The 20,821-nt window shown below is 43.7% G+C and overlaps 1 long non-coding RNA gene across 1 annotated transcript in view; it reads left to right on the top strand.

Annotated features, from left to right (window-relative positions):
• Positions 1 to 20,821, top strand: part of LOC119626312 (uncharacterized) — a 69,514-nt gene that overhangs the window by 26,359 nt on the left and 22,334 nt on the right. Inside the window, exon 2 of the long non-coding RNA XR_005242507.2 lies at positions 14,578 to 14,678. This is a non-coding gene — a long non-coding RNA (uncharacterized lncRNA). The remainder of the gene's footprint in view (positions 1 to 14,577; positions 14,679 to 20,821) is intronic.

Below are 20,821 nucleotides of genomic sequence, written 5' to 3'. Positions count from 1 at the left end.
TGACAAAGCTGACACCCTCATTTCAGACTAAAGGAATAAATTTCTGTTGTTTTAAGCCACTGAAGTTTGTGGTAATTTGTTAGAGCAGCTCTAAAAACTGAATACACAGGGATGCTCAAATTATCCTGTGCACACATCACCTGGGGACCTGCCTGTGAGACAGCAGGTCAAGGCTGGGGTCCAAGATTCTACATTGCTGAGACATTTCCCATGACACAAATGTTGCTGACTGTTCCACACACTTTGAACACACAAAAACTAGTTTGGGATATCGACTTTCAAACAGAAGCACAATAAACAAACATTTTAATTATGTTCGGCTGGGAGCCACTGGCTGACATTCAATCTTGACTTGGGCCTCTGTGCTCTTTACCTATGTTTTGTGATTTTTATTACAGTAGTTGTCTTGATGTGTTCAGTGCTATATAGAATGCCATTATCTATAATCTCTGCCCTAAAACTTAGAACCAATGATTACTTTTGCACAAAGGTCTCTGTGTCTCATCTTCCTTACCTGTTAGGCAAGGGACTTGGACTAGGTTTGCTTAAGTTTCTTCCAGCTCAAACTTTCTTTGAGTATGGGATACTTTTCATGCCCAGGAAGAAGATTCTGTGAGTCTCAGTTATCTACCTGTGCTTTCAAATGCCATCCTTTACTTTAACCTTGAAGCCTTTCTCCTCATTTAGTCCTATACTAAGGAAATAAAGTATCCTAGATGGGATAGAATACTCCTTGCTCATTGCTGCTGTGATTTTTCTTACTGTCAGCTGAGGTAGCCATAGTAAGTGGTAAGCTTTTTGCTGAATAACTAATTCCCATGAACTAGTTGTTGCTGAGCCTTTCTGATCTGTCCTCTATTTTCAAGGAGAGGGTGTGTGTGTGTGTGCATGTGTGTGTGTGTGTGTGTGTGATAAACTTCACTGACTTCATCCCTGTGGTTGGCTCGTGCACATAACTGAGTGGGAATGCTGACTACATCCAAACCACGTAGCTGTGATCTGTGTTCCTTTAGCACAATCCAGAAAATACCCATCTTCTGTGGGTGTTGCTCGGTGGGCATAAAGTGACCACTGCCTTTATCAGAATGTCACTCCCTTAATATGTGGTTTTTACAAAAAGCACTTTACTCTCAGGATTGACACTGCAGAATTTTGCAAAGATGCTACAGAGTGTCCAATAATCGCAGCCAGACAGCGATTTTCAAAAGCCACAATTCAGTTCCTCTGAATTCTTATTGCCCAACCGGACTCCACTCCTTGAAGTAAGCACTTAAAAGATTTGGTTTTAAAATATCCAAAAAATGGATAAGGCAGGAGCCACTCGTCAATGACACAGATTTTCCAGCTCATCGAAGATGCATTTACCTTCCTCACAGGTCTAGCGGGCGTCTCCTCACTGACCTTCACAGGAAGTTGGAATGGAAGGGTGTTGCTGGAAATGGAGTGAGGTCATGTTAAACATGTCCCCAAATGTTTATGCTGGGGAGCGATCAGTAACCACCATCTTCACTTTACTTAGATTCATTTTGTTTTTCTTCACTGCCTCACCCCTCTTCTCTTCCTGTTTCTGTCAAACTTGTTTGGTGATGAAAACAGAGATCCTCACAAGATACCTGATAGCTGTGAAGGCTGACAGTAGGAACACAACAGGGCAGAAGGCTGCTTGTGGGATCTGGGGTCGGAGGCATCTCTCCTGGTACCTCTGACTCTATCTGCTCCGTGCTCTGTTCTTTCTACCTTGCAGCTTCCTCTGTTTGCTCAGTGTCTCTCCTCCTCTGTTGCTTAGACTTACACGTGGCACTTTCCAGCCACCTAACCTGTTTCTTGCTATATGTTGCCTCCCCTCCAACTGCATTTTGGCAAATTCTTTCCAAGTATTTTAGTTCAAATTCTCAAGGGAAAGAATTTGATCATACAAGGACCTTACCTTTTCATTGGGCCAATGGAAGATTGCTGTCTAGCCTCTTGTTGGTGCTCCCAGATCATGTGATCTTTGGTCATGTGACTTTCATGGACCCAATCATCTGTGACTCAGGTATCACAAGGTACAAATCACGGCCCAGGCAGCAAAGGACTGAGGGCTGTGCCGATTTTTTGTAAAGAGAGTTTAGACGGAGCTGGCAATTTCCAGGGTACAGGCTTTCCTCATCTTATCCTGAAAGGGATCTAGACATAAAAGTCAAGTGAAGAGCTTCAGGGGGTTGGAGGCCACAGGACACGGAGCTACAGAGTAAGTAGCCAGCCTCCTGGATTCAATCTTGAAAAGTGAGAATGAGTGAAGCCAGAGTCACAGAGAATTGAAGCTGACCTCCTTGCAAACAGGACCAAAGAAGTGTGTTCAGAAGCCAAAAATGAGCTGGAGCCCTTGTAGAGGCTCAGCCCAACATATCAAAACATTGTCAGGAAGAGGAGGCTGAGGCCTTGCTGGAAGCGGCGGGTGTGAAAGGGCAGGAGAGGAAAGCTCTCAGCTGTGAATGTGCGTTGTGCTTGTGGAAGCAAATCGGCCTGCCACAGCCTGCCACACTGCACATCAAGGGTCATGGCACTGTGTGAATTCCATTTGCAGGTCCCCTTTTTAAAAGGCAAAGCTGGCCTTCCTGGCTCTAATGGAGAAGAGAAGCTTCAAGTTTACAGCTGCAGAGGAGGACGTTTCCCTGGCACTTGGGAGACTTTGATTGTCCGGGCTGGGTACCACACTGCTATTGTGGTCCTCAAGGCCCCTGCCCAATGCCACATCCTTCGCATTTTCTGTACTCCACTGCTTGGTCACGTTTACCAAAGATTTCTTATGTTTGAATAGCCGTATGTGGCATTAAGAGTGACTTGACTTAAAAGCTAATTCAATAAAACTTCTGGAAGAAAATAAAGAATACTTGCACAACCGGGGATGAGCAGAGATTCCACAGACAGGACACTAAAACGCTAACCATGAAAGAATAAAAATAATAAATTAGACTTCATCAAAATTAAAAGATTTTGCTCATTAAAAGACACCATTGAAAACATGAAATGAAAGCCAAAGACTGAGAGGAATATCCCAATGTGTATGCTTAATAAAGGACTTGCATCCAGAATACAGGCATACCTTGTTTCAGTGCACTTTGCTCTATTCCATTTCATAGATATTGTGATTTTTACATATTGAAAGTTTGTGGCAACCCTGAATCGAGCTAGTCTATTGGCACTATGCTTCCAACAGCATGCATTCATTTTGTGTAATTCCTGCAGTATCTCACACTTCTTCATTGTTATTATACATGTCTGGTGCTATGTGATCAATGATATTTGATGTTACCATTCTAATTGCTTTGGGGTGCCACAAACTGTGCCCAAATAAGATGGCAAACTTAATTGATAAATGTTGTGTGTGTTCCGACTTCTCTACCAACCAGATGTTTCCGCATCTCTCTCTCTCTCTCTCTCTTTCTCTCTTTCTCTCTCTCCCCGCCCCCCACCCCCCCTTCTGGCCTCTCTATTCCCTAGACACAAAATTTTGAAATTAGGTCAGTTAATAACTCTACAATGGCCTCTAAGTGTTCAAAGTCAAGAGTTGCACATCTCTCACTTTCAATCAAAAGCTAGAAATGGTTAAACTTAGGGAGGAAGGCATCTTAAAAGCTAAGATAGGCTCAGAGCTATAGGCCTCTTGTGTCAAACAGTTAGCCAAGTTCTGAATACAAAGGAAAAGCTATTGAAGTAAATTAAAAGGGCTACTCTAGTGAACACATGAAAAGGAAGTGAAACAGCCTTATTGTTGACATAGAGAATGTTTGAGTGATTTGGATAGCAGATCAAACCAGCCACAACATTCCGTTTAGCCAAAGCCTGATCCAGAGCGAGGCCCTAACTCTCATCACTTCTATGAAGTCCAAGTAAGGTGAGGAACCTGCAGAAGTTGGAAGCTAGCAGAGGTTGATTGGTTCATGAGGTTTAAGGAAAGAAGCCATCTCTGTAACATAAAAGTGCAAGGTGAAGTAGCAAGTACTAATGTAGAATTTGTAACAAGTTATCCAGAAGATCTAGCTAAGATCATTGATGAAGGTAAATACACTAAACAACAGGTTCTTGATATAGACAAAGCAGCTTTATATTAGAAGAAGATGCCAGCTAGGACTTTCATAGCTAGAGAAGATAAGTCAATGCCTGGCTTCAAAGCTGCAAAGGACAGGCTGACTCTCTTCTTGGAAGCTAATGCAGCTGTTGATTTTAAGTTCAAGCCAATGCTCGTTTATCACGCTGAAAATCCTAGAGCCCTTAAGAATGATGCTAAATCTGTTGTGCCTGGGCTCCAGAAACGGCATAGCAAAGTCTGGATGACAGCACATCTGTTCATAGCACATTTGTTCATAGATAATTGAATTTCAGGCCCACTGTTGAGACCTATGGTTCAGAAAAAAAGATTCCTTTCAAAATCTTACTGCTCATTGACAATGTACTTGGCCACCCAAGAGTTCTGATGACGATGTACAAGGACTTTAAGGTTGTTTTCACACCTGCTAACACAACATCCATCTGCAACTAATGAACCCATGGACCAAGGAGATATTTTGACTGTCAAGTTTTATTATTTAAAAAATACATTTTGTAAGGCTCTAGTTGCCATAGAGAGTGATTTCTTCTGATGGATCTGGCAAAGTAAGTTGAAAACCTTCTGAAAAAGATTGACCATTCTAGATGCCATTAAGAATATTTGTGATTCATGAATATTTGTGATTCATAGGGAAGAGGTCAAAATATCAACATCGTATTAGAGTTCTCCGGTGGGATAGAACTGATAGGATATATGTATATATATAAGGGAGCTTATTAAGGAGAGTTGGGTCACACGATCACAAACTGAAGTCCCACGATAGGTCATCTGCAAGCTGGGGAAGAGAGAAGCCAGTGGTGTCTCAGTCTGAGTCCAAAAGCCTCAAAAGCAGGGAAGTCAACAGTGCAGCCTTCATTCTGTGGCTGAAGGTTTGAGATCCCCCAGCAAACCACTAGTTTAAATCCACGAGTCCAAAGGCCAAAAAACCTGGAGTCTGATGTCCAAAGATAGGAGTAATGGGAGGAGGCATCTGGCATGGGAGAAAGATGAAAGCCAGGACTCAGCAAGCCAGCTCATCCCACCTTCTTCTGCCTGTTTTGTTCTAGCTGCAATGGCAGCTGATTGGATGGGGCCCACCCACATTGAAAGCGGGTCTTCCTTTCACAGTCCACTGACTCAAATGTCAGTCTCCTCTGTCAACACCCTGATAGACACACCCGGAAACAATACCTTACCAGCTATCTAGGCATCCTTCAATCCAATCAAGTTGACTCCTAATATTAACCATCACAAATATTAACAGGAGTTTAGAAGAAGTTGATTCCAGCCCTCATGGATGATTTTGAGGGGATCAAGACTTAAATGGAGGAAGGAACTGGAGATGTGGTGGAACTAGCAAGAGAACTAGAGCAAGAAATGGCGCCTGAGGTTGTGACTGAATTGCTGCAGTCTCAGGATAAAACTTGAACAGATGAGGAGTTGCTTCTTATGGATGAGCAAAGAAAGTAGTTTCTTGATGTGGAATCCACTCCTGATGAAGATTCTGTGAACATTGTTAAAATGACGACAAATAATTTAAAATGCAAAACTAAGTTGGTAAGACTGTGGCAGACTTTGAAAGGATTAACTGCAGTTTAGATGGAAGTTCTACTGTGGGTGAAGTGCTACCAAACAGCATCTTATGTTACAGAGAAATTTTTCATGAACGGGAAATCAGTCAATCAATGCAGCAAACTTTACTGTCTTATTTTTAGAAGTTGCCACAGTCACTTGATCAGTCAGTAGCTATCAATATTGAGGCAAGACCCTCCACCAGCAGAAAGATTATGACTCAAATGTTTGACGTGGTTGGTAAGCTAATTACTCTGGTTGATCATAATACATTGTATATATGTACTAAAATATTACACTATACCCTATAAATATGTACAATTGTTTCATGTCAATTTAAAATAATAAAAGCAAAAATAAGATTACAACTAACTGAAGCCTCAGATGATTGTTAGCATTTCTCAGCAATAAAGTATTTTCAAATTAAGGTATGTAAATTGTTTTGTTAGAAAATGCTGTTGCACACTTAGTAGACTACAATGTAAACATAACTTTTATATGCACTGGAAAACCAAGAAATTTGTGTGACTTGCTTTATTATGATATTTGCATTATTGTGGTGATCTGGAACCAAACCCACTATCTCTGAGGTATGCTTGTGTATTAAGAACTACCAACAAATCATAATAAAAAGACAAACAATACAATAAAAAAGCTAAAGTCTTGAGTAGACATTTTCCAAACACACAAATGGTCTAGGAACACATGCAAACTGTTCATTATTCATCAGGAAAATACAAATGAGAAACTACAGTGTGTTATCACTTTACAATCACTAAAATGGCTGTAATTACAAAGACTGACAACACCAAAAGTGTGTCAACTGGATGTAGACAAATTGAGCTCTCATATTGCTGGTGGGAGTGCAAAAGGGGACAATTACTTTGGATGACTGTTGATCAGTTCTTTAACTGTTAAGAATACATATTCCCTGGGAGGCTGAGATGGGTGGATCACCTGAGGTCAGGAGTTCGAGACCAGCCTGCCCAGCATAGCGAAACCCTGTCTCTACTAAAAATACAAAAATTAGCCTAGCGTGGTGGTGGGTGCCTATAATCCCAGCTATTTGGGGGGCTGAAGCAGGAGAATCGCTTGAACCTGGGAGGTGGAGATTGCAGTGAGCCCAGATCACGCCACTGCACTCCAGCCTGGTCAAAAGAGCAAAACTCTGTCAAAAAACAAACAAACAAAAAAACACCACATTCCCAAAGAATGAACTATTGATACATACAACAACATCGATGAATCTCGGAACAATTATGTTGAGTGAAAAAGAAAAACATCCTCCCAAAAGAGTACATATTATATGATTCCATTTATTTAAGACTCTAGAAAATACAAACTATAGTAAGGGAAAACAGATCAGTGGTTGCTTGGGGGATGGGGATGGGAATATAGAAGGGAGTGATTACAAAGAATACAGGGAACTTAGAGAGGATGACGAAAATGCTCATTTTAAATATGAGCCATTTGTTGCATGTCAACTATACCTCAATAAAATAGTTTATTGGTGTATTATATAGAGTGTATATAATGCATTCAATTTTTTTTTCTTTTTTGAGACAGAGTCTCGCTCTGTTGCCCAGGCTGGAGTGCAGTGGCGTGATCTTGGCTCACTGCAAGCTCCATCTCCCGGGTTCACGCCATTCTCCTGCCTCAACCTCCTGAGTAGCTGGGACTACAGGCGCCCACCACTGCGCCTGGCTAATTTTTTGGTGTTTTTAGTAGAGATGGGGTTTCATTGTGTTAGCCAGGATGGTCTTGATCTCCTGACCTCGTGATCCACCCGCTTGGGCATCCCAAAGTGCTGGGATTACAGGCGTGAGCCACCGCGCCCGGCCACATTCAATATTTTTTTTAAAAAGTCACTTTATTTAAAGTGACTTGAAATAAAGCAACAAAAATGAGAATACATGTTCTCTATGAGCCACCAATTCATTCCTAGATATTTATCTGAAAGAAATGAAGACATTTGTTCATACAAAGATTTGTTCAAGAAGGCTTATGACAGTTTTATTCTTACCAGCAAGAAACTGAAAATAACTAACATGTCAATCAACAGGTAAACAGATAAACAATTTGTGGTGCATTCGTACAATGGAATATGACTAACAATTTCAAAAACTGACATTCGCAAAAATCTGATTAAATCTAAAAAAGATATATCCCAAATACAAAAGATTACTTTCTTTGTGATTTCATTTATATAAAGTTGAAGAACTTGCAAAACTCACCTATTGTGATAGAATCAGAACAGTGGTTTTCTCTTGGTGGTAGGGAGGTGGGAGGTTGGGTGGCTGGAGGTTGGGTGGCTGGAGGTTGACGACAAATGGTCTGAGAAACTTTCTAGGGTGACAGAAATGTGTTATATCTTAAGTGAGATATTGGTTACATGATGAAGTGGATACTGTGGTGCTCTGCTTGGCTGCCCTCTCCAAGGCTGACATGCCCATTCCCTAGCTGCTAGGATAACCCACACCTGCATTTCCGACTGAGCATTGCCCTTGGCCACAGGGAACTGCCTTGCCCAGACATTTCCCTCGCAAGGGCTGGGCCATAACAAATAACTGTCCAGTGCAGAGATTCCAAGACCTGCCCTGCTTGCCTCACTTTAAGACACTACGAAGAGCCATTCCTTCTCCAAAGCTCCTCATAGAATTAGCTAAAGCCTCAACTGCAGCATCATTGTGGATTAGCTTCTCCCTCTTTCCAATCCAGCCTTCTTCATTTATTTACAGGTTTATTGTTGAGAGTATATACCAGTAAACTTTCTGCACATAATTTTCCACTTCAGCATTTGTTTCTAGAAGATGGAACTACAATTGGTCCTAGAACGTGGAATTTAAAATGGGATTTTAAAGCTGGATAAACAGCCAGGGCTGTCAATGAGACCCTGTTTTTATGTGGAGCATGAACAGTCCTTAGCAGGCTGCGTGGTGGTGTGATGGTTACAACTTGTACTGGTGGTGGATGTGGTTAGGACATCAGTGGATGGGGGCATATTAGTTGGTGAACTTGAGTGGAATGAGAAAAGTTGTAACCACAAAGACTGTGGCACCAAGTGGCTGTTGCTGCATGCATGGATTCTTTGAAGATTATAACCAGCTCAGGATGATTAACCACCAGTTCATAAGAAGTGGGTTTAAGAGAAGTTTGACTTCTCAGCCTAGCAAGTCTCCCTCCCAAAGGCCAGAACTCTGCTTCAGAAGGAAAGAGACCCTGATAATTGGGTGTGAAATATCTGCTATGAAAATCTTGAGTGCCTAAATAACCTTGAACCCACTTGGTGTAAGTGGCTCACTGTTACTTGTTAGAAAATAGTACCCCTCCCTTTGCTTGAAGATCATGCAAAAAGGACAAGTGAAATAATTACAAAACAATTTTTGTCCTCACTCAGGATCCCACTGCCTCTCACACCATCCCCCTTACTGGCAATAAGACCGATAACAAGTGTCAAAGCTTGGATCTAGCAGTATGTACTGGTGGGTCCTGGGAAGTGTGCATGGGCCCTGCGTGTACAGGATCAAAAGAGGAGGAAATAAAGTTTGATACAGAAGAGTGTTTTGGTATGGGGAACTCTCCCGTATCTAGGATTTAACACCTGGGCAAGGATCCTGAAGTCAGGGCTAATGGGTTGCTAGAATGGCTATTGGAAGCTTGAGAAAAGTGATGGCCTCCACTAAGTGAAGGAGCACCTGCAGAACTGCCGTGGCAGATAGGGAAGAAAGAATCAAAAGCCTGGAAGAATTGGGTATGCTGGAACAGGTATATTTCATAAGGCCAGGAAACTTACCAACTGACCAAGTTTGGGAGGACAGCCCAGAGAATGTGCTAGAATTGTCATGCAGCTCAATGGTGACTGTCTTCATGGACCAGGGCTTCCAACAGGAGATGTGAATATGAAACTGAGCTCCTGAGAGCAACGGGGATGGCCAGATCCCAGAATCGTAAAGGGCAGGTGGTAGCTCTTAACCATCAGAAGCAAGGTGGGCACAACTATTGCAATAAGCAGCAAAGGCAGAGTGGTGGCCTTGAGGACAGACCAACAGAGAGATGGAGGTAGTTGACAGAATATTGTGCTCCTAGGGCTGATAGAGTTGGGCAACAAACAAAAGCATTACTTAATATGTACAACCAAAAGAAGTCAAGGATGAATGGTCAGATGCCTGTGGACAGCAGCCCTAGTGAAAATTCAAGATTCCTGACTGTTCTCAGACATGGAAACAATTGACTGAAATATAGGCCAAGTCCCTTGAAAGAACAATTCTGCAAAGCCACAGCATTCATATTCAGCAGCAATTTTCCCAGTCATTTGATAGTGATTCTCCCAGTCACTCAGTTTTTCCAGTCCTTCCTTTTGGCTACTTATTCAGATAACCATGCAACGAGGAAAGAATAATATATAGATATTTCAGAAAATGTCGGATAACATAAGGTCTTGACTTAGGGAGTTGACATTGATGCCCAGGAGCCTCCAAAACAACCATGGCCTACAGTGTATAAGGAACAGATAATAATTGGAGCCCTGAACCTAGTCCAGCTTGCTACAGACTCTCTGGGCTCCTGGAACCACCCAGTATCATTTTCCCAATTCCTGAACATGTAATTGGAATTGTCATACTTGGTATCTGGCATAACCATTGCTCCTGGATTTTGCCACCCAAACTTCACTTTCTACCTTGAACCAATGTTGATCCATGAAGAACAGCTTGGACTCAAACCCCTTGGCTCTTCTCAGTTTTAGCTGTTGAACCCACCTAGGTTTAGTCTTGAAACCACATCTGCTCTGACTGGCCCAGCCAGAGACACATCCACTCTCAGGGGAGATTGCATACTCTTAAGCCAATGGTCTAAACTTCCTGTTCAAAAATAACCCAGACCTGGCTTGTACATCTTCTATTTTTTGTTTAAAGAGATATTAGAATGTGAGAAATGATACTACACCCTAAGATCAAGGTTGAAAACATAGAGGAAATAGATCCTGGGCTCCACCAATGCAAGTGCAATGCAAGTAAACATATTCTATATGATACACCAATAACAAACAGGAATACATAGTTACTTGGAGATGGAATGGGTAGCAGATTTGCTTTTTTTTCAGTACTATCAGTAAACAATAAAATTAGCTACCATTCTTTGAGCAACTATTATGTACCATGAGTGTTCCCATATGCCTTCTCATCTAATCCTAATGACCACTCTGTGAGGTGAATGGCATGCCTGTTTTATAAAGAAGGAAACTGAGGGTCAGAGAGCTGAGAAAAATGACCCAAAGTCATAAAGCTTGTGAGAGGCAGCCAGAATCCTGGCATGGTTTGCTGACTGTGGAACCAGTGCTTTTTCTGCCACACTAAACTGCATCCTGATCACAGAGATTTGCAACCCAAGCACCTCGGAGAAATTGCTTGGCTTCCAGCAACTGGGCTTAAGAAAATATGCCTTTTCTTTCATGTTTTTGAAGACAGAATCAATCAAAAAGGGCATTCCTTTAAGACCTTCTGCTTTGAAGTGATAAAAGCTAGATTGAAGGAAGGCTCCCAGGCTCCTGATCTGGGTTCACCCCTGCCCTGAGAGCCAGGAAATGTGATTTCTTCTGCCATCTCTTTCACTTATGGTACTTGCTCTGCTTCTTGGGTCTCCAGTGATTTTTTTTTTTCTTAAGAAAAGAAGATAGCTTGGGTTAATTTCCAGTTCTCCACAATTTATCTGTACTGAGCTGGAAGAGTGTTGAGTGGGAAAGGGCTTCCTTGTCCACGAGGGCCTCGCAGCTCTTCAACACCCACCACTTCTGCCTCATGTCAAAGGCAAGCAGATCGGTTTATTAAATAGCTGTCAAACCGAATGAGCGAGCACCGAGAACACACAGAGGGAAGATTGGATTAGAGGGAGAGGACATGCCACGCTAAACAAGGGCACAGATTTATGGCCTTGGCCATGCAGCCTCAGAAATGATGCCCAAGGTAGATATGTGTTGGGGGCAGCTGTGCCAAGGAAGTGAAGTACGATATTCACAGGGAAAGACTGAGGCATAAGGTGTTTCTAGTGACCATGCTTTTCCTTCCTGGCACTCAGAGCACTTATAATTAGCATATAAGTAATGACATGTGTTTATTTGGTAAATGACTCTCTTCCTCATCAAAGTATAAGCTTACCCAGGGTAGGGGCTGCTGGAGCCTATTCACTTCTATTTTCTAGTGAGGGCACACAGCTGGCATCATGATGAGATATGCTGGAAACATTAACTCCACTGAAGACAGCAACTCCTAGACTGTCACTAACTTAGAAAATACGGATGATGCTTTATTCACCAAAGGGAATTCACAAACTTGGGTTCTAACTGACACTTTCATAGATCGCTCCTGTCCACTTTTCATAGCCCCCACAGATGAGAGGCAATTTGAACTAAAGAGGAAAACAAAGTGACAGATACCTGCTAGTCAATGTCTCTTTAAGCCCAGTGGAAACAGAAATTAATGATTACTGAAGACATTTTGGAAGAACTACTGGACTAGATTCTTGCCCTGGAGGGGCCTAGACTATAGCTGAGAAGAAGCAGTCATGGTATTTCCCATTCCAACATCTTTCTTTTATTTGTCATCATCTGGGATTATATCTCAGTGTTCACCTCTTCCATACAGCTTACATGTGTGGTGAGTGAAATGTCCCCACTCTTGGCTCTAGGAGCGGGGACACCTCTGCCTCAGGCTTACACTAATCGACATAATATCATCCACTCACCACAGCAATGGATGCAGTTATGGTTACGTGGTCTAATTTGGGCCAATGAGAAGGGAGACTATATGGACTAAGGGTTTCCTTACTTCTCTGAGAGAACTTCCAGAGCCATCATTCTTTTTCTCTCTGAATGCAGGAGAAGAAACATACTCCTTACCTCTCTCTCTCTATCTGACTCAGTTCCATATCATCCTCATATATGTACTGATTGGTGGAAACTAAATGCACCCAGAACCCCAGAAGCAGGGAATCTGGGAAATGCAGTCTTTGACTTTCCAGCTTCTTCAGAATTGGAAGGTACTAGAAGGGGCTGGAATGAACATTGAATGAGCCAGTTTGCAGCATCTGCTATATCACCTTCTTTGTTACTTTAAGAGTAGTGACTATTGGTCATGTTTTTGAAATCTACAAGAACTTCGAATAGTGAGCAAACGAGTTAAAAATGTAAGTATGGGGAGTTGGAACTGCCTTTGAGTAGGAAAATTACATTCATGTTTCATGTTTATTTCCTGGGTATTAATTTTAGAAAAACAATAATCTTATAAAAGTGACAAACCAGATAACTAGACGACTATTGCAACCATCTAAGTGTGAAGGGTGGTATCCTGGATGGGGCCAGTTCAGAAGGAAACAAACTCTCAGATTGAGCCATATCGCTCTTGTAGAATTGGGGTACCTTGTGGTTAGAATTTTTGTAGTTGCTTAAATCAGAGATACCCAAATGCTTATTTAAGCAGAATGGGGCTTTCTTACTAAGGCACAGTGGTGTTTGACAGAACCCTGGGCAGAGGAGCATTACTGCCAGGGTTGTCTGTCTCTCCTCTTTCCTTTCTTTCCTTCACCTTCTGCATTCTCCTTTGTAACTACAGATTGGCTTCCTCTGCCTCCCCATGTGCCTAGGGGGTGGGGAAGGTGGGGTGTGGGGAGTGGAGAGGTGGGGGATGGAAGCAAGGCCATGACAGGTCTTGAGTTTATGTAGCCTTCTCTCTCACTTCCATGGAAGGGACACTGCATGGTCCAACTGGGGTTCAGGCTGACCCCTGAGCCAATCAATCAGGTCCCAGGAGGAGGGATGGGGGCAGTGTGCAGGCACCAGGTTCACCTCTATGAATCTGAGAATGGTGATGTGAGGTACCTTAGCCTCGTGGGTGCCTGTCATTTCCCACATTGGTGCAAACAGGATGTGGATTGGCCAGGCATGAATTAGCAAGGGAGAGGAAAGCATCCATGATGATGCAGAGGCTTCTGATCTGAGGAACAGGATGTAGCACCACTTCTCTGGATGCGGGGGTAAGGTGCCTGGACTGAAGTGGGAGCCTTTGGAGCTAGAACAATGTGGGCTAGGGCAGAAGCAGTTGAAGACTGAGGTCACTGAGCACGGCATCGATGGCTTTACTCATGTTTGAAGTGGCCTGAAGATCCTTTCAACCCCAGTAAAATAGAGAATGGTGATATGGCCAGTTGGGGAACAATCAGATATCCGTGAGATTAGGAAAAACCTAAGGCTCAGGGGACCTCTTAAAGCCTCCCGACAGGAGAGTCACCCCTTTTGGTCCTAGAACATAGGCCTGAGCCCCCAGACCAGACTCAAATGTGGGGAAGGCAGGGCAGAGTGGGGTCAATAGCTACTTGCATGGCTACCTGTTGGCTTTGTGCCCTGAAGAAAGAGGAGATTTTAAGTGTGGGCTGAGCATGAGGAGGGAGGCTGTCATCATTTTATAAAAGTTGTGTGATTATAAGCAAAGTGGGGAGCAGGGCCCAGGGGAGCAAGAGTGGATGGCATATGCTGTTCCTCTCAACACCCATAGCAGACAAGGTTAATTGGCCAAGGAGCTATTTCCTGTTGAGCCCTGGGAGCATCCTTCTCAGCACAGGGCTCTGGGCAGCCTCTGACAGTCCGTCAATACATGGGCTGCTCAATCCCATCTAGGCAATGGCTGGCAGAGGAGGCAGGTGAGTCTGGGCCAACACGGCCGAGCCATATATTTTGTGGAAAGCTAAGAGGGTTGTGGCAACCATAAGTGTGATTCTAACACAAAATTTTAGCTTCAATGTAAAGGTGGCTTAACGTTCTAACCAGTGTTGGCTTAGTGCTGGAGATTTTGCTAAGTGCTGGTTCACAAAATTTCATTTCATCTTCACAGCAACTCTATAGGGCTAGTTATTATTACTAATGCAACATCTCCTACTCATGTTTACAGATGAGGGAACCGAGATCTGAAGAAGAGAAACGTCCTATCCAAGTTCACCCAGCTGGGGCCAGTTCTCCTGTTTCACCTAGAATTGGATGTTCCAACTCCTGGTGAGTGTTCTTTCCACTGCCCCAAACACAGTTTGATTTGAGACTAGATTCTTCTGCTGTTTCCTAGTAAAGAGAATTTCCCCAAACATCTGTGCCATGTGATAGCCCTTTAGGGTCTTGACTCTCCAAGTGTGGTCTTCAGATTAGTAGCATCAGCATGCCATGAGCGCTTGGCACAAATGCAGAGTGTCCAGCCCAATCCCAGAGCTCCCAAACTGCATCTGCATTTAAACAAGAGCCCCTAGGATCCACGTGCCCAGTAAAGTTTGAGAAGCTTTTCAAGGCACCAGCCCTTCCAAGTGGTCCAACCTGGCAGAAAGGGTTCTACAGGCAAATAAGTTTGGGAAACACTGAATCCTATCTTGTTCTTTTACACATCAGCAAAGTAAAGGCTTGGAAGGGCCCTAAAGTAAATTTTTAAAACTTTGCTTGACTGGGTGTTTTCCAAATTTGCTTGTACATAGACTCCGGATTCTGTATGAATAGCATTTATTCATATCCCACGGATTTACTGTTTCACAAAAAAGTTTGACATGTGGCCACAGGCTAGCCAGATGAAACCCTGTTTGTGTGTGCACTAAAAATAATGGAAGGAAAATGCACCAAGGATTGATCTAGTAGTCAATTCTTTATCGTTCCCTTAAGGAGATAGCAGCACTGCCATTTTAAGGGCACCAATATTATAAAATGAAAAAGAACGTACTCAGAAAGGGAAAACAAAAGCAATCTGTGAGGGGAAAAAAGAAGGTCATAATTTGGTTTGGGCAGGAGCGTTTGACCAAGAGAAAAGTGGATGAAAGAATAGTTATTTCATTAGCCTATTGCAATTTCTTATAGCCTTCCGCTCATGAACACAAAGCAGCATAAAATGGGGTCAGAGGCTATTTTCTACTGACTAGTTTACATTAGCGATCTCATTTTATTTCTACAGCAAACCTTTAAGGTAGATATTAGTATCCTCATTTTACAGATGAAGAAACAGGGACTCCGGAAGATTCAGTCATTTATTAAGACTTGTGCAGCTAATGAGCCAGAACTCAACCCCACACTTGGTGACTCAGGAGTCCAGGCCCTTTAGCCATTACATGATTTTCTGCAGAAAACAGTGGAAGCCTGAGCCCCTGAAACACTGTGTCTGATCTCAGCCTGGAGTCCTAGGAGAGGATGCTGGAGGCCAGGCACTCTGTGAGCTGTTCTTGCAGATTGTCAGTCCCCTTGTGATTGACATGCTCCTCGGCACCAGCGCCGGTATCTGTCTCTCCACCTGCGTGGGCTGCTCTAGGGTCTGGGACATCACATGTCTGACACAGCAATTAGCTTGCTGTACTTCATCCTCCTGCTTGCCTCCAGCCCCCGCTTCCCCACAGCCCAGATTAATAGAGAGGAGCTGCTGCAGCCAGGCAGTCAGCCACTCCCACCTGAACGTGAAATAGATCACAGAACAAAGAAATGAATAGAGAGAATTGGGAAGTAAGGAGGGGGCCAACAGCTACATCGCCTGTTTTTAAGCAACAACTGCTTTTGAAGTAACTGATTGCAGGGAAGGCCAGGCCCAGTTTGGCCTAGTTTGGTGATCACTAACTCAATTACTTAATTTTCAAGGAAAACATTTGCTCCAATAAATAAAAACAGAATAAACCACAAGACTTAAATGTCTCCTTTTAGTGAGCTTCAGTCCCAGGCCTGATCTGCAAAAGGAAAGCAGCTGGAGAGAAGTGCACTCGAGATGGACACTGATAGTGTAAACAGTGATAACAGAAATAGCCAGTATCAAGTTATCAGTGCTATTCTAACAGTTGTTCATATTTGAACCCATTTAATCTTCACATAAACCTTCTGAGATAAGCAATTTTATCATCCCCATTTTCCAGATGATAAAACTGAGGCCTATATACTTCACATCATTTGTGCTTAAGGTTACACTGCTGGCAGGTACTGGTTAAACATCCAGAAGACAGACTCGGGACCCAGACTGCCTGAGTTCAAATCCTGCTCTGCTGTGGTTTTCTCACTGAAAAAACGAGGTGTTATTAGATGCCTCTCTGCCAAACCTCAGTCATTTCTTAACACCTTCACATTCTTGGGCCAACTCTCATTCAACAAGTTCTATGATTTTCTTAAAGCTTTTTGTGAGCTAAGTCTGTTTTTGAAAATTTAAATAACTATATTTCAAAAGAAACACATCAAAAAATAGACTGAAAACTAGTATCTCTTGTTTCAAATAGATGGTATTTATGAAAATGAATATTACAAAAAAAATACAATTACCTGGATCTAAGATACAGATCTGTTTCTTCCTTGTTACCAAGAGAGGTTAACAAGTGTTAGAAAGACACGGGAGACCTAGTGGCCCCAGTCTACAATTTTCCTCCTGGAAATAATCAGAAGTATTGAAAGAGAACAGAACAGGAAATGCCTTGCGCGGGATCACAGGTTGGGGGAAATATCGCATGGTTTGTTTCTCACCTCTTTCTCCCACACAAGACTAAAACAGCATGGCAGAGGGCTGGCCCCCAAAAGCTTAAAGAGCTCTGTGTGGGCAGAGGTACCTGTAGCTGTGGCCAGGCCCCATCAGGTGGGCTGCGTGTCAAACTTATAAAGAGAGCTTGCAATGAGTGTACCATCTTTGTCCCGTTCAAAAGGGATCTTCCAGCAAGGTGGCCCAAGCTCATCCAAGTAGTACTATGGTAACAGTTAAGAACAATAGGTCCAGCCTGCCCTTCCTTTCAGGCATATGAGAAGATTACACTCTGGCCTCCACCCTTTGATATAACACATGGTTGTTTGACTTGCTTTGGCCAGTGAAATGAGAGGTTATGTGCTTCTTCCTGGTGGAGGCATTTAAGAGCAGGTGCACAATTCTACATGCTCTCTCCTCGACTGAGACAGTGAGTCCTAGGTCTCATGTAGAGAGGGCAGCACGAGAAGATGGAGCCTGCATCAGCCTGGGTCCCTGAGTGACCACTATATGGGGCAAAGCATTCCCCTGCCCCATCCCATCTCCCTACTGAACCACAAGGACATTTGTATTGTTTTAAGCCACTTTGATTGAGGGACCTTTTGAGACCAAACATAAACCAGCCTCTGCTGACTGCTTGAGGATGAAGCTTTTACATTGGCTGCCAAGGCTACAGATCCAGGCCCCTGTGGTCTGGCAGGCTGCTTCTTGGAGCTAGTGGTCCCCTCCTTTGACATAGCACTGCGTCTTCCCCACCAGTGAAGCTGCAAATCCACTGATGCCTCTAGTGCCATCTGCAGCCACAATCCTGCCAACTCTGCACATCAGGCTCCTACCGACCCTGGGACCCTGAACCCTCCAGTACCCCTATTCCTGGGTACTGATTCCTGATCATTCAGTTTGGTCACCAGAAATTTTGTAAAATGAGACAGCTCCCCACTATCTGTGTGCTACCCTCAGTTAGGTGTGCCCCATAAGAGAACGTGCTTGGGCACCAAAGGATTCCAGCCTGTAGAGATGGGGCTCTTTGGATTCATACATGCAACCCCTTCCCCCAACAGCAAACACAACACCAGACTGTCTGGGCCTCAGTTTCCACACTTTGTCCCAAACCTCTATGTCCTCAGTCTCCATCAGGCCATCCCCATGCATCAGATATGTTTATACATGTTGAACTACAGTGATCTTTTCCCCTGAAGTCTCCTCAGCTGCTATGAAAAAATCAGCATTCATGAATGGACACTTGGAATGAACATCTGAGTGTCTGTCCTTGCCCATCCAGGACATCCTGTATATGTTGGCCCTGCCTACCATTTCTATGTACATCATGCCTTATTCTTCCTCCCAGACCGGAGGCCCCATGAAGAAAAGAAATCAGTCTTGATTATGTTTGTGTCTGTCTGGTGACCTGCTGCTGCATAAGGAGCCACCTGAAGCTTACGCCATAAACCAAAAACCATCTGATTATGCTCCTGGATTCTGGATGCTTCCATGAATTCAGACAGGGCACACTAGGGTATCAAGAACTGTAAAGGGTTTGAGATTTTTACCCTATTTGCAAAGTAACAAGCTAGCCTGCCACAGTTTCATGGATGCAGGTAGAAAATGTGAGATTCCCGAGTCAGAGACAAAGGACTTTATTACTCACAGCAACAGCAGTAGCCTGAGTATCAGTATTTTCTTGTGTCAGTTCCCTGAGGCCCAATTCCCACAGGATGATGCAAAGAGGGCCAGGTGACACCTGCACACACAGTGGGTGGCATTATGAGAGAGGAACCCTGAGCATAGGGACCTGAGTCTTTTATAATGAGAAGTAAGCATGTCTATCTTAAGCCACAGGGAGATGATCTTTATTACACAGGATGCTATCTCTGTTTTTCAAGGCTGTAAGCAAACCCGTCCTTTGCTCCACAACCTCTTTTTTCCATGGTTGCTCACTGTAAAAGTGCCTTCTAGGGGATAATCCGGAATAAAGGCAGTCAGCACCTTTGCTTACAAGACATGCAGAATTGCATGAGATCCATGGAGAAATGTCTCCCAACATGGCAATAGCTTTTTCCCACTCTAGAATGTCTGGGGCCTCAGCTGGGAAGACTCACATGGCTGGGGGCTTGAGTTATATGGAAGCTTTTCATCCACACGTCTAATGCTGGGCCAACTTGAAGCTGTGCTCAGCTGGGACTGTCCACTGAACAGAGTTTGGGAACATACTCTCTGTGGTTGGGATTCTCACATCATGGCAGCTGCATATAAGAGGGACATTCCAAGAGCACTCATGTGGGGAACATTTGAACCAAAGAAACCAGAGAGGAATTGCATGACCTTGTATCACTAGTCTCAAAAGTCACACAGTATGACTTTGCCAAATTATATTGGTTGTAAGCCAACCACTAAGGGCAGCTCAGATTCAAGGGGAGGAAAATTAGACTTAGTCTCTTGCTGTGGGGGAGTGGCAAGGCTGTACTAGAGAAGAGCACGTGGGTTAGAATGTTGTTGTGGCCGTCTTTGGAAAGCATGCCCCTAGAGGATAGTATCAACCCAAGTCTGTGCTCATTGTAAACATAAAGATACTCTGATCTATACAAATAATCACCTTAAGTGCTGCAAAATCTGAGAGAGAGAAAAAAAAAACAAACCCAACCTAAATGTCTACGGAGCTGTGTTCTAGTTTCTGCTATACCACAAAACTACCCGGCAGTGGCCTTGGGCAAGTCTCTTAACTGACTGAGCTTCTGTGTCCTCAGTGCCTTGGGAAAGCACCTGAAACATAAAGAAATCTGTCCTTCCCAAGTCACAGGGTTGTTGTGAATGTCACATGAGAGGGACAGTTGTGTGAGAGTCTTGCTCCATGCTAAGCAAGCAGGCAAGGGGTTCTAAGGATGATCTGCCATGTGACTGTCTGGGGTAGAGTGTCTGCAGACCATCTGCATTGGAAGTTGTCCTGGGTCCCTACTGAGTGAGAAGCACACAGCTTCAAAATTAATAATGTAACCGAAGCCTTTTAATTCCTTTAATTGAGTTACCCAGGAGGAGCAATGGGAGCACCTGGCTTTCTGCCCTCCGAAGGCTAGACAACAACAAAAGGATTAAGTGTACCATTAAATTGCTTCTAGGCTTTTCCTAACCAGGGGCCTCCTCCACCTAGTAAAAAGAGAATTTAAGAAAAAATGGGGAGAGGAGGAGATCGAACAGCAGATAAGATTGTGGAGGGAGATGTGAGGAGCAGAAAGGATAATTGGCCCTGAATGGCAGAGGCCCATATCCCACTGCTGAATATACAGTTGCTGACTGCAGTGGGACTCAGAAATGAGTTCATGCAACTTCCTGTGTGTTCAAAAGTTGGAATCTTGGGATGGAGGATGGGGAAGAGAGAAGCTGAGGTGCAGAGAGGAGAAGCGAATTGCCCAGGAGGGCGTGGCCTGGAAGGGGCAGAAGCAAGACTTCACTCAAGACTATTTGGCTCCAAAGCCCAGCATCCTCCATGGTTGCCTTGATTTCTGTGCCTCATGGCAGGGGTGAGGGTGGGTGGAGAAGTGGAGGGGAGTGGAGGAAGACAGAAACTGGAGTAAGCAGGGGCCGCCCCAACTTGCCAGCCAGGGACTCTTGGCCAGGAGGCACTCTGCCATGTCCCCAGTATAAATAAGGCTGACACAGAGGAAGAGGCAACAGACAGGCAGAGGGCAAG

The sequence above is a fragment of the Chlorocebus sabaeus genome, chromosome 21 (assembly GCF_047675955.1).
Source record: "Chlorocebus sabaeus isolate Y175 chromosome 21, mChlSab1.0.hap1, whole genome shotgun sequence".
NCBI classification, from domain to species: Eukaryota; Metazoa; Chordata; class Mammalia; order Primates; family Cercopithecidae; genus Chlorocebus; species Chlorocebus sabaeus.
Note: the sequence above shows the minus strand (reverse complement) of the source record. Positions and strands in the feature narration are given on the sequence as shown.